This window comes from Crinia signifera, chromosome 11 (genome assembly GCF_055691185.1).
Source record: "Crinia signifera chromosome 11, ASM5569118v1, whole genome shotgun sequence".
NCBI classification, from domain to species: Eukaryota; Metazoa; Chordata; class Amphibia; order Anura; family Myobatrachidae; genus Crinia; species Crinia signifera.
In genome coordinates this window covers 71,990,763-72,005,779 of record NC_139227.1, presented here as the reverse complement: position 1 = coordinate 72,005,779, position 15,017 = coordinate 71,990,763, and the positions used below count along the sequence as shown (strand labels likewise).

Genomic DNA, 15,017 nt, shown 5'->3' with positions numbered 1-15,017 from the left:
GAAAAATCGGGGGCATCGCGTCGGTCGCGTCGCAGGCCACTAAAAATTACCCCCGATGGCCGCGATTGTGGCCGTGCTAGGAAACAAGTACCCAAACGATAAAACTTCACTCTTTCTGACAAAATCCTTCTTAAGATGGACAAAACCATGAGCACTGCAGGGGGGCAGATGTAAAATGTGCAGAGATAATTAGATTTGGGTGGGTTATTTTGTTTCTATGCAGGGTAAATACTGACTGCTTTATTTTTACACTTTTAATATAGATCACACCCAAATCGAATTCTCTCTGCACATGTTACATCTGCCCCACCTGCAGTGCACATGGTTTTGTCCATCTAAGAAGGATTTTATCAGAAAGAGGGAACTAGAATAAGGCCCTACGTACTGTAATACATGTAAGTATTCCAGTCACTAAGCCTAAAACAAAGGTCATCTTGTATAATACATCCTATACTACTTACAAGTTCTATACTGTGCTATAGCATAAATCTGTGCTTCAGAAACATACAGTATCTGACATTGCTTCCATATGTGCTGTATAACAGAAGGTCAGTGGATGAATGGGAGCAGGAAATGGCAGGATCATGGGCAAGGAGAGAGCCTAACAGAATCCTGACTGAATCCGCTCCGAGACATTGACCTCAATCTCACTGCAAGTATAGAGGCTGCTTCCACAATAGTTTCTTCAGACAGCTGATAAGTATCTAAGAGCTAATCTCATCCAGGAGGCACAGCTAACCCTGCTTCATAGCTCCTACAGACGGCAGCCAAGGTGGTCCGTGGGGGCAGTAAAACTGTAATAACGATAAGGCCCAGAGAGTGAAATTAGAATTATTACTACTATAAGCACTGGATGGTCCTCTGACCCGCCACCACTCTATGGAATCCTAATTTATTCTTTTAGGATAATTATTGTCCTACCTTAATACACATTTATGGCCTCCTGCTGAGTATATATTGTGATCTTATCTATAATGCCTTTGATTGGTCAACATTTTGGGGCATGCATAGCGCTCCCCGAACAGCTGGGCACAACTCGTGTTCCCCTCCTTGACACTGCGACATCGGGACTGTGCAATTCAGTGTGACCGCTGTAATTGAGACACTGGTTATGGTATACTGAATCGGCCATGTTTGGTCAGCAGCCCACAGATGCTAAATTACTGTCCCGGCGCCTGTACACTGCAAATGACAGGCACGGTGAATGTGCAGTAACGGCATCTGAACTGCACATGCGCATACCCCTGATACATACCCACCACTGTACTTTGTCAGGTACAGCACCATTTTTTATGGCCTGTATCTTTTTTGGGTCTGCAACTGTACATTGTAAGTGTAGGAAGGGAGCATGACCACGCCCCCTTTACCCATGACTACGCCCCCTTTACGGATTTGTACCGGTTTCTGCTCTTCAGATGTTGGAGGGTATGCAGATAATATGGGCTGCAGTGAAGCCAGAGTAATGTCACAGGTTGTATCTGGCTTCACTTAGACAGAGCACAGTGGCGGAATTTACCTGGGCAGGGGGCGGGGTTGCAGTCCTGCAGCCCTGCAGCCCATAGGTAAAAACCGTCACTGGATGTCACCCATAGCACCCAATCAAATTATACTTAATGGACAATGGAAAGCAAGTCGGTGGTTATAACATGTATGCTGTGTGTTTAATGATAACAATTTTTTTCTACTTCTACATCATTTGGGTGACTGACAAAACACCTATATTGTTAGGACCATAGCTGCACAGCCTGGTCTTGTACTTGTATTTAAGAGATTATTTTTTTTTGCTTTTACATACATTTGTAAAAATAACTATTATATATATTAATAAAACATAATTAACTTTTATCATTTACACTTTTTCTTTATTTTAATATTTCACTGACTTGACTTTAATAGTTTGTGCACTATGGATGACAAAACCTAGTTCTTCTTTTGTATAATACAAATTGCCTCCTAATAAGGTTCCAGCCACTTCCCTGTTTTCCATTATGACATCACAGAACATTTCATCATGAGGCTGTGGCTGATTGTGATGTCATCGGCTGCATCAGGATCATCAGGAACCATTTGAAAGGAAGTTGTTCATGGAATAAGACCTGTATTGAAAATGCTGTGTATACAGATATTCGTTTTGCTAATTTTAGTGATTACTGGGGGCAATGGAGCTCCAATTCGGGCAGCTGAAGCTATAACTAACATCTATTATGAGGAGAAAAATCCAACTTCAGGCTATAAAGAAGAAACTCCTACAGAAGAAGCAGCAGAAGAAAGTGACCTGAGCGATGAGCTGAAAAAAACCCTGAATAGGAAGAACACCGATAATTTGATAATAACCGGCTCAACGTTGGGCATTATCAGTCTAGCGTTCATTGCAATAGCACTGGGCATCATCAGACGATATTGCCTTAAGGCTGCTGCTGAGAAAGCTTCACAGGACCTTGATAGTGAAGCTGGACTCCCTGAAGAACTTGAACCTGCAGATACAGTAACTAACCTGGCAGGAGAGATGTGCCAGTCACAGGAATGCTCTCACCTTTCCTTGGCACTGGATCATCGTCTGAATTAAAGCAACAGCTCTGGCTTGGGAACCAAAAAGAGACCCAAATACAGGCTTAGGAACCTGAGACAAAGAGACCCACATACAGGCTTAGGAACCTGAGACAAAGAGACCCACAAACAGGCTTAGGAACCTGAGACAAAGAGACCCACATACAGGCTTAGGAACCTGAGACAAAGAGACCCACATACTGGCTTGGGAACCAAAGACAAAGAGACCCACATACTGGCTTGGGAACCAAAGACAAAGAGACCCACATACAGGCTTGGGAACCAAAGACAAAGAGACCCACATACAGGCTTGGGAACTGAAGACAAAGAGACCCACATACAGGCTTGGGAACCTGAGACAAAGAGACCCACATACTGGCTTGGGAACCGAAGAGAAAGAGACCCACATACAGGCTTGGGAACCTGAGACAAAGAGACCCACATACAGGCTTGGGAACCTGAGACAAAGAGACCCACATACAGGCTTGGGAACCTGAGACAAAGAGACCCACATACAGGCTTGGGAATCTGAGACAAAGAGACCCACATACAGGCTTGGGAACCGAAGACAAAGAGACCCACATACAGGCTTAGGAACCTGAGACAAAGAGACCCACATACAGGCTTGGGAACCGAAGACAAAGAGACCCACATACAGGCTTGGGAACCGAAGACAAAGAGACCCACATACAGGCTTGGGAACCGAAGACAAAGAGACCCACATACAGGCTTGGGAACCTGAGACAAAAGAAACCCATCCCATCCCCACTCCCCTTCCCCCTCCCCCACCCCCACCCGGGGCTGTTATTGCATGGCTATCGGGCGTGGCCCCTTGGCGATGGGGTTACCAGTTCTTTAAGGATTGGTAGTGGCACAGCCACCATGGACCAACGCAATATTCATTTTGTTGTTATTAAGATAGAACTGTGTAAATGTGCTGTCAGACTTACTGTGTGACTGTACTGACAACTTTCAGCTTCATTTGCAAAACATAAATTATTCTATATAAAGTATACCAAAAGTTGTGCAAAGATTAGGGCCATCTGTCCTCCCTCTCTCTCTGCCCAGCATCTGTCCTCCCTCTCTCTGCCCAGCATCTGCCCCTCCCCCTCTCCCTGCCCAGCATCTGCCCCCCCTCCCTGCCCAGCATCTGCCCTCCCTCTCCCTGCCCAACATCTGCCCTCCCTCTCCCTGCCCAACATCTGCCCATTGTCTCTGCCCAGGATATTTCCTCCCTCTCCCTGTCCAGCATCTGTCCTCTCCCTCTCTCTGCCCAGCATCAGTCCTCTTCTCTCTTCATTGGCCAGCATCTTACTGCCACCCCCTCTCTACCCAGAAATTGATTGCTTTCCAATTTATCTGCCTAGATCTGGCTGTCCCAACTTTCTCTGCCGAGTATCTGTCCCCCTCCTTTTTCTCCCTGTGCCCCATCTATCATATCTATACATCCTTATTCAACCATTTCCAACAACACCCTCATAACTCATTGTTCCTCTTTCCCATTCTCCCACCTCCCCATACTTATTCCTCTTCTGCTCTCTTCACACCATACACACACCTTGCGTCCAGGGGCGGATTTAGGGATGACGGCGCCCCTAGGCACAACAATAATGCTACCCCCTGTCTAATTATATTATTTTTATTGATTACTTATAAGCCCTCATTTGATAATAGCCAATATAATGGATTTATTGGTACTTATGTAGTATCTGGGCTGCCGATTTTTTGATTGTATGCCTTAAGTTAGGCATACAATCAGATGCGATGCGATATCGCATCGCATGCGACCATCGGATGCGATGACCCGATTTTTCCATAGGAATCAATGTTAAAATGGACTGAGTCCATTTTAACATGGAATTCAATGGGAAAAAGGGGTCCTTTTCATACCCCTACTATCCAAGTGGGCATGGAGTTGGATATAAACCTGTGGCGAGCGAAGCGTATTCTGTGTCCCCTCGCGGGGCACGCTGCGCTCGCCACGCTGCGCTCGCCACGCTTCGGGCTCGGTGGCTCGCTACGCTCGCCACAGGTTTATATCCAACTCCATGCCCACTTGGATAGTAGGGGTATGAAAAGGACCCCTTTTTCCCATTGAATTCCATGTTAAAATGGACTCAGTCCATTTTAACATTGATTCCTATGGAAAAATCGGGTCATCTCATCGCATCGCATCCGCTGGTCGCATGCGATGCGATGCGATGTGCCCGATCCGACCCGATTTAGAAATCGGCAGCCCAGATACTACATAAGTACCGATTTATTTAAAAAAAAGCCACTAACAATAAAAACGATTAAAAAAAAGCCACTAACTGTGACGTTCTTTTATTGTGTATACATATTACTAAGTAGTACACTGGGGTTTTGGTCAGAGAAAAGCTGACAAAGACAGAAAAAACGCTTTGTGGGCGCACTCCTTTTTAAATTTGACTGGATTAAATGGTTATTTTAAAACATAACTTTTATTTAGAGACTTTTGTTAAAATAAGTGGCACGTTTAAGAAAAATTGATTATTTGATTGTGATCAATATGTAGTGTGATCCTTAAACTATAATTGTTTAAGTGAAAAGAATTTTTGTATCACACGTTAGTTTATCATTTATGCACTGTAATCTCAAAGGTACGATTACCAGTGATCATAGGCAGAAAAATGATTCAGTTCCCCAATGACAACAATTTTAGTGCTGGTATTGCACAATAGGTATACCTCAATGGTTACCGTACAAAAAGCGCCTCGGACATAAAAGGTCTACAGATAGAAAGTCAATCTGACAGTCATATGTACAGCAGTTGGAATGAAGTATCGATTCACCTCCCTTGTATTTATATTGCCACACCTGGTCTTCCCCAGGGGTCAACCTCCTAGGTACTGGCCTGGCCCTCCACTGCTTGGCTTCCAAGTTCGGAGTGGGTTTGGGCAATCCAGCGGGGTATGATGGCAATATTTCTGGGCTAATTCGGTGTACTTCAATCTGTTGATGCTGTTAGACTACAGATAGATATGGCGCAACCGGCTCGACCAATGTATTTAGGGAAGGCAGACTGAATAAGCAGAACAACTCAAAATCACAGGCAGAGTATTTATGTAGATATCAATAGTTTCTGTATGATGGCGAATTAAATGAGTAGGAGAGCCAAGGGGTGTAACTATATATTAATCAAGCGTTAAATACGTTTTAGAGGCTTTCAGCTGTCATAAGAGGCGGTATATTTATACAGAAACTAGACAAAACTAGTTAGATCACACAAATAAATGATGCTCTAGCACTTGTATATCTTAGAGAATTGTGGAAACCAAAAGGAGACAAATCGTTAAAAATTATTGCAGACTTGAGATTAATTATGCCAGAATATGCCCACTGTTGCACAGTTAATTAGACAGATAATTGGTGCTTGTCAAGTTGTGGGCCTGGAATGGTGTTGAAGTCTGCACAAGCTGTAATAGTTGACACAATTAGATCCACCTGTGTAGAAGATTTTTTACAGATAGTATTGTTTGCGATGGGATCAGAACCAGAGTGGCAGGATAATATACATTTTAGGCATGAGCTGCTGGTGAAAAAGACACTGCGTTGTATTAGTTGACACAGTGTGTGTTGACACTCTGTGCCTATAGTCCCGTACCAAACCCAAAATAGATTGTGTACAAGGTGGCACACTGGGGAGTATAGGGCAAGTTTTAACAAGATGGGAGCACTTCCCAACTGCGTATTGCAGTGGGAGATGCGCCCAGGTACCTGCTGCCGCTGCCTGGGTTAGCGGCTGACGGCGGACTTCAGCGCGTCAGGAGGTTCTGTGTGAGCCGGGAGAGTAGAGCGCCGGTTTGGCGGGTGCTGTGTTCCGATGCTGCCGATAGCTGGGGGGATACGTGGAGTCGGAGAGGCGGAGAGCCGGACCCGCTGCTGGCTGTTAGCCGGGTGCAGATTAGCTGACCCGGAGTATATGAAGCGGCGGCTGGCGCCCGTTCTGCTGCTGTAGACTGCCAGACAGGTGAGGCTGGAAGGGAACTGGCTTGCGAAGCTGGACACGTGTTTCGCCTATAGGGCTTCTTCCTGCAGTGCCATTTTGGAAAGGGGCAGATGCCCTGACTTTATTCTCCCATGTTTTTGATTGACAGACCATTTAGCCAATCGAATGTGTGTGATTGTAGACGTTTTGCTGTATTCGGCTTTTGGGTCTGATTGTTCATTGATACATTTGGTATACATTTTCTTAACTCTAAAGTGGTTTTTGTATCATTCTTTCTTCTTCTTGTGTTACATCGTTGTGGCAATATTTATACATATGTTCTTGATACTTTGTATAACCGCAAATTGATCCTGAGGTCAACATTCCTTTAATAGATGTTGGCTGCGTGCCTTGGAAATATATGATATTACCCTGACCTAAAAGGATTAGTGGTGGCTGGGACGAAGTTAGTTGGGGAATGAGGAGCTGTTTTGTCAATAATGCCATTAAGTTTAATGGTGGGTATAGCGCAACTGGCGGCAACCATTTAGTATGATTGCTGTGATATTTTGATTTATTTATAATAAAGGTGGATCTAATTGTGTCAACTATTACAGCTTGTGCAGACTTCAACACCATTCCAGGCCCACAACTTGACAAGCACCAATTATCTGTCTAATTAACTGTGCAACAGTGGGCATATTCTGGCATAATTAATCTCAAGTCTGCAATAATTTTTAACGATTTGTCTCCTTTTGGTTTCCACAATTCTCTAAGATATACAAGTGCTAGAGCATCATTTATTTGTGTGATCTAACTAGTTTTGTCTAGTTTCTGTATAAATATACCGCCTCTTATGACAGCTGAAAGCCTCTAAAACGTATTTAACGCTTGATTAATATATAGTTACACCCCTTGGCTCTCCTACTCATTTAATTCGCCATCATACAGAAACTATTGATATCTACATAAATACTCTGCCTGTGATTTTGAGTTGTTCTGCTTATTCAGTCTGCCTTCCCTAAATACATTGGTCGAGCCGGTTGCGCCATATCTATCTGTAGTCTAACAGCATCAACAGATTGAAGTACACCGAATTAGCCCAGAAATATTGCCATCATACCCCGCTGGATTGCCCAAACCCACTCCGAACTTGGAAGCCAAGCAGTGGAGGGCCAGGCCAGTACCTAGGAGGTTGACCCCTGGGGAAGACCAGGTGTGGCAATATAAATACAAGGGAGGTGAATCGATACTTCATTCCAACTGCTGTACATATGACTGTCAGATTGACTTTCTATCTGTAGACCTTTTATGTCCGAGGCGCTTTTTGTACGGTAACCATTGAGGTATACCTATTGTGCAATACCAGCACTAAAATTGTTGTCATTGGGGAACTGAATCATTTTTCTGCCTATGATCACTGGTAATCGTACCTTTGAGATTACAGTGCATAAATGATAAACTAACGTGTGATACAAAAATTCTTTTCACTTAAACAATTATAGTTTAAGGATCACACTACATATTGATCACAATCAAATAATCAATTTTTCTTAAACGTGCCACTTATTTTAACAAAAGTCTCTAAATAAAAGTTATGTTTTAAAATAACCATTTAATCCAGTCAAATTTAAAAAGGAGTGCGCCCACAAAGCGTTTTTTCTGTCTTTGTCAGCTTTTCTCTGACCAAAACCCCAGTGTACTAGCATTGAATCTAAACGCAGGGCGCACCGCCAACCCCATAACTACCAAAATCTTGTAAGTAGTTTCTATAAGTTGGTTATATATGAAAATAAAATTATCTGTCCAGTCTGTGCGGATCTACACACCCTTGTTTACGCAATATCTCTCTGAGGTCTATCTCAGCTCCTAGATCCGGCACGACCCACAAGTATTGGCACTTCATATAGACTTTTTTGCATTTTATAATACTTTTTCTCCCCTGTTTTCAACCAACCACACATCTTATTATCAATGTCGACTTTTAGCCTGAAAAACGAGTTACTAACAAAAAGAAGGATTGACAACTTAGACAACATCTTCCCAACCTCCATTAATGAGAGTACCCCAGACTCTAACTGGAACGACGACCTGACCAGATTGAAATACATATTACAACGACAAATAAGAACCAACTGGGATCTGACGAGCCTGGAAAACTACTGTAAATCCAAAATCACCCCACGCGGATTAAGACCAAGGACTTTTCCGGCGTTTGAACTGTGTACCGACAACTTAAAGAAAGAGTGGGAGAACAGTTTGCTGAAATGCTCCCAGGATCTGATGGGAATCCTGATCCAGCATAACCACCTCGTTTTGGAATCAGTTTCTAAAGAAGTTGAGACACTCGGCAAAAAATTAGAACCGTGGGAATCAAACACCTCTTTCCAGCTGCAGTTTGAAAAAAACAAAAAAGATCTAGAAGACTACGAAAAGGTGATAATAGAAAGGAAAAAGAATAAATTCCACCGAGATCAAACGGATTTCCACACTGGACAAATTTTTCGCTGGACCAAACGCAACCAACGCAGAAATCCAGACAGATACCAACCATCAACCTCTGAAACTGACCAGTCAAGCACGGAAGATCTGAGTGACGACAGCCAACAACGAGAGGACCTTTCATCTAGAAGACAAAGCAACCTAAACTATCACTCACAACCATCAGGTTCCAGCCAACACACATTGGAACCTTTTTTAGAGTACGGCAGGGGCAACAGAGGCCCAAAACAAAAACCAGACGCAGCAAAAAGAAGAGGAGGAAGAAACCCATCTCGATGGGGGCCACATATACCCAATCGATATCCCCTGAGGGGTGCGGAAACGCAGGAGCAGGTGTATCGCAATTACAGATAATCAACCTATCAGAACACATCCTATCTAAAACACAAGAGCAAGTTCTTCTAAAGGGGCTAACCTTCTGCCCCACATCCACTTTTGACAGGTTCCAGTGGGAAACCAATCTCCAACTATTCAGCAGAAAACTATTGCTCACCAAGTTCCATGCGAAAAAAGACGGTGATTTTCCCCCCCATACTACATGGACAAACCAAGAATTGGAAGCTCTGCAAGCCCTGGAAGAACTCGACAGCACCACTACAAGCGTTGAAACCGTCAAAAGACCAATCTGTAAAAAGCGATCCACCTTTTTTCCACCGGCAAACATCTGCCCCGAAATACAGGTCTTCACCAACATGGTCTCCCAAGACTTCGATCAACTATACAAGAAAAGGAAATATCACAGACATATAGGTAACACCAACAAAGAAGAAAGAAAAGCAATACAAGAAATAAGAGAATGGAAAGATGTTCAAATTAAACCTTCCGACAAAGGAGGTAACATTGTAATATGGCCCCAGCACCTGTATGTACAGGAAGCAAACAGACAGCTGGATGACGCAACCTGTTACACAAAAACAATGTTTAATCCCACCTCGAATTTCCAAACGGCATACAATCGCCTCATTGATGAAGCACTAAAAAACAACATTATCACAAAAACTGAGTATCAATTTCTTCAGACTCCAAATCCTCGGGTAGCAACCTTCTATTTACTACCCAAGGTTCACAAAAATCTTAGTGAACCCCCCGGACGCCCCATAGTATCCGGGAATGGGGCCTTGATAGAGAAAGCCTGCGTGTTCCTGGATACACATCTCAGGCAATATGTTACAGCACTGCCCTCCTACACCCAGGACACTGCAGATGTGCTGAAAAAATTAAATGATGTCTACCTGGAAGAAGATGAGATACTTGTCAGCATGGATGTGGAAGCATTATATACTTGCATCAGACATGACCTGGGCATGAAGGCGGTCAAATACTTTCTTGAAATGGACATCATTGGCGACTTCCAACTGTTTCTAATGGATCTACTAAATTTTGTCCTTCACAAAAATTACTTCACCTTCAACAACCGCTACTACATCCAGGGGAGGGGAACGGCAATGGGGGCAGCGTGTGCCCCCACATACGCCAACCTCTTCCTTGGATGGTGGGAGCGTGAGGTAGTCTTCAATGAAACCAATCATGTCTACGAAAAGTGTATAACAACATGGATGCGTTATATAGACGACATCTTTATGATATGGCGGGGTGATGAACAACAACTCCAAGGATTTCTGAACCACCTGAATACTAATACACTAAACCTCAGATTGACTTACACTCATGATCGGACCAGTATCTCCTTTCTAGATCTCAAAATCTACAGAGGGGCCGAAAACATCATCGAAACAGAGTTGTTTCGAAAATCAACTGCTACAAACAGTCTCCTCCATCAAACTAGCGCACATTTCCCACCTACAGTCGCCAATATACCAAAAGGAGAATTCTTAAGACTCCGGAGGAACTGTTCGAATGACGAAACCTTCAAGTCCAATTGCCAAGATCTTACTAAAAGACTGAAGGAAAGAGGTTACTCCAGCAGATCAATTAAAAAAGCAGAAAAGATGGTAATGACCACTAACCGGTCGAAGATACTCTTTCAAGAGAAAGGAGCCCCCTCACAATCAAAAGAAAACACCATTCGTTTCGTTGGCAACTACTGTTCCGAGTGGAGAGAAATTAAGAACATTGTACAGAATCGATGGCCCATCATTCTCAGTGACAGCGATCTCGCCGCGAAACTGAGACCACAGGTAGACATGAGCTGGAGACGTGCACCAAGTCTAAAGGACCAGCTGGTGCACAGTCATTTCTCCAACACAACAACCAAATCCACGCTTCCCAAAGGCACCCATCCATGTGGAGGTTGCAAAATATGCCCCTACATCAACAGAAACACATCAATAAAAGACAAGTATGACAATACCATCCAGATAAAAGAATTCTTCAATTGCAGGAGCAAAAATGTAATCTACTGTATAACCTGCCAGTGCAATATGAAGTACGTAGGCATGACATCAAGGATGCTCAAACAGCGGGCCTTAGAACATCTTGGCAACATACGCAATGCCCCTGCTGATGTCACCAAAATCAAAAAACTTACGACAGTTGCCAGACACTTTCTGAAAACACATGCAGGAAAACCGGCAGGCTTTCAGATCTGCGGCCTGGAACAAGTACAGCTAGGACTACGCGGAGGAGACCTGAACCAAGTGCTCCTTCAAAAAGAGAGCAAATGGATATTTAACCTGGGCTCCCTGACCCCCAATGGTCTGAACGAGGACATAAAGTATGGAGCTTTTCTAAAATAAAAAGTATGGAGCTTTTCTAAAATAAAAAATAAAAAATAAAAAGGAACTAACAAACACAAAAAAAGAAAAAATCACAATGCAACCCAACAATCTAAATCAAAATTTCACTAGGGACCCTTCAATAACACAGTCACGTCATGTCCCACCCACCACCAACCTCCAGGACATCTTCCTTCACCCCATCACCATATAATATGGCTACCCATTATGATCTTATTGATCCTTATGCACTAATATCAGCCCAAACATCACATCACGATCTAATCACCTACATAGATGCACACATCTCAAACACACCCACCATGCCATTATGGTTACAATCCTCACAGCCTGAACACGGCAGCCCTCCGTGAAATCCCCCCACCGCCCAGATAACTGGGACGCACTGCAATGTCACCGGCACTCGATGCAATTTGAGTGCACTCACCTTCACTTGTTTGCATGCCTCATCACTATCACTTTATATTTATTTCACTTTTTCTCTTTTCCCCCTTTTTTTCATTTTCACTTATTTCCCCAATCAAGCAATTGATAAATAAATTCAATACTGCCGCAACCTGACCAATTTGTTGCCGCCAGCTGCATGATACCGTGCAATAAATTTAATGCTAAACTCATCCACTTCCCCGTTCTCTCCCCCCCCCCCCCCCCCTTTTTCTCAAATTTTATATATTCCTCAAATTATGCATTTATAAATAAATCAAAATATCACAGCAATCATACTAAATGGTTGCCGCCAGTTGCGCTATACCCACCATTAAACTTAATGGCATTATTGACAAAACAGCTCCTCATTCCCCAACTAACTTCGTCCCAGCCACCACTAATCCTTTTAGGTCAGGGTAATATCATATATTTCCAAGGCACGCAGCCAACATCTATTAAAGGAATGTTGACCTCAGGATCAATTTGCGGTTATACAAAGTATCAAGAACATATGTATAAATATTGCCACAACGATGTAACACAAGAAGAAGAAAGAATGATACAAAAACCACTTTAGAGTTAAGAAAATGTATACCAAATGTATCAATGAACAATCAGACCCAAAAGCCGAATACAGCAAAACGTCTACAATCACACACATTCGATTGGCTAAATGGTCTGTCAATCAAAAACATGGGAGAATAAAGTCAGGGCATCTGCCCCTTTCCAAAATGGCACTGCAGGAAGAAGCCCTATAGGCGAAACACGTGTCCAGCTTCGCAAGCCAGTTCCCTTCCAGCCTCACCTGTCTGGCAGTCTACAGCAGCAGAACGGGCGCCAGCCGCCGCTTCATATACTCCGGGTCAGCTAATCTGCACCCGGCTAACAGCCAGCAGCGGGTCCGGCTCTCCGCCTCTCCGACTCCACGTATCCCCCCAGCTATCGGCAGCATCGGAACACAGCACCCGCCAAACCGGCGCTCTACTCTCCCGGCTCACACAGAACCTCCTGACGCGCTGAAGTCCGCCGTCAGCCGCTAACCCAGGCAGCGGCAGCAGGTACCTGGGCGCATCTCCCACTGCAATACGCAGTTGGGAAGTGCTCCCATCTTGTTAAAACTTGCCCTATACTCCCCAGTGTGCCACCTTGTACACAATCTATTTTGGGTTTGGTACGGGACTATAGGCACAGAGTGTCAACACACACTGTGTCAACTAATACAACGCAGTGTCTTTTTCACCAGCAGCTCATGCCTAAAATGTATATTATCCTGCCACTCTGGTTCTGATCCCATCGCAAACAATACTATCTGTAAAAAATCTTCTACACAGGTGGATCTAATTGTGTCAACTATTACAGCTTGTGCAGACTTCAACACCATTCCAGGCCCACAACTTGACAAGCACCAATTATCTGTCTAATTAACTGTGCAACAGTGGGCATATTCTGGCATAATTAATCTCAAGTCTGCAATAATTTGTAACGATTTGTCTCCTTTTGGTTTCCACAATTCTCTAAGATATACAAGTGCTAGAGCATCATTTATTTGTGTGATCTAACTAGTTTTGTCTAGTTTCTGTATAAATATACCGCCTCTTATGACAGCTGAAAGCCTCTAAAACGTATTTAACGCTTGATTAATATATAGTTACACCCCTTGGCTCTCCTACTCATTTAATTCGCCATCATACAGAAACTATTGATATCTACATAAATACTCTGCCTGTGATTTTGAGTTGTTCTGCTTATTCAGTCTGCCTTCCCTAAATACATTGGTCGAGCCGGTTGCGCCATATCTATCTGTAGTCTAACAGCATCAACAGATTGAAGTACACCGAATTAGCCCAGAAATATTGCCATCATACCCCGCTGGATTGCCCAAACCCACTCCGAACTTGGAAGCCAAGCAGTGGAGGGCCAGGCCAGTACCTAGGAGGTTGACCCCTGGGGAAGACCAGGTGTGGCAATATAAATACAAGGGAGGTGAATCGATACTTCATTCCAACTGCTGTACATATGACTGTCAGATTGACTTTCTATCTGTAGACCTTTTATGTCCGAGGCGCTTTTTGTACGGTAACCATTGAGGTATACCTATTGTGCAATACCAGCACTAAAATTGTTGTCATTGGGGAACTGAATCATTTTTCTGCCTATGATCACTGGTAATCGTACCTTTGAGATTACAGTGCATAAATGATAAACTAACGTGTGATACAAAAATTCTTTTCACTTAAACAATTATAGTTTAAGGATCACACTACATATTGATCACAATCAAATAATCAATTTTTCTTAAACGTGCCACTTATTTTAACAAAAGTCTCTAAATAAAAGTTATGTTTTAAAATAACCATTTAATCCAGTCAAATTTAAAAAGGAGTGCGCCCACAAAGCGTTTTTCTGTCTTTGTCAGCTTTTCTCTGACCAAAACCCCCAGTGTACTAGCATTGAATCTAAACGCAGGGCGCACCGCCAACCCCATAACTACCAAAATCTTGTAAGTAGTTTCTATAAGTTGGTTATATATGAAAATAAAATTATCTGTCCAGTCTGTGCGGATCTACACACCCTTGTTTACGCAATATTACTAAGTAGGACAGTTTACAGGGGCAGTATCTGCATGTCCTATCATTTACACTCTATTTAAGATGGAATACGGTACAGCACAGTGGATATTTTGCAGTTATTGGTACACTTTGGGCTGACAGTACCATCACAGGCATCCAAGTGCCGCCCCCAAACATGTGCCGCCCCTAGGCACGTGCCTCACGTGCCTAATGGGAAATTCGGCTCTGCTTATATTTGCCCTGTCACTTAAGAGGATATGTATGGCACCTAAGGTGTGGAAAATAGAACCAGTGGGGAAGTTGCCCTTGGCAACCAATCAGATTTGA

At 43.4% G+C, this 15,017-nt stretch overlaps 3 pseudogenes; 2 read left to right on the top strand and 1 right to left on the bottom strand.

Annotated features, from left to right (window-relative positions):
* Positions 1-5,373: 5,373 nt before the first annotated feature.
* Positions 5,374-5,492, bottom strand: LOC146046568 (5S ribosomal RNA; annotated as a pseudogene).
* A 2,113-nt stretch (positions 5,493-7,605) lies between these two features.
* LOC146046567 (5S ribosomal RNA) lies at positions 7,606-7,724 on the top strand (annotated as a pseudogene).
* A 6,247-nt stretch (positions 7,725-13,971) lies between these two features.
* Positions 13,972-14,090, top strand: LOC146046566 (5S ribosomal RNA; annotated as a pseudogene).
* The last annotated feature ends 927 nt before the right edge of the window (positions 14,091-15,017 follow it).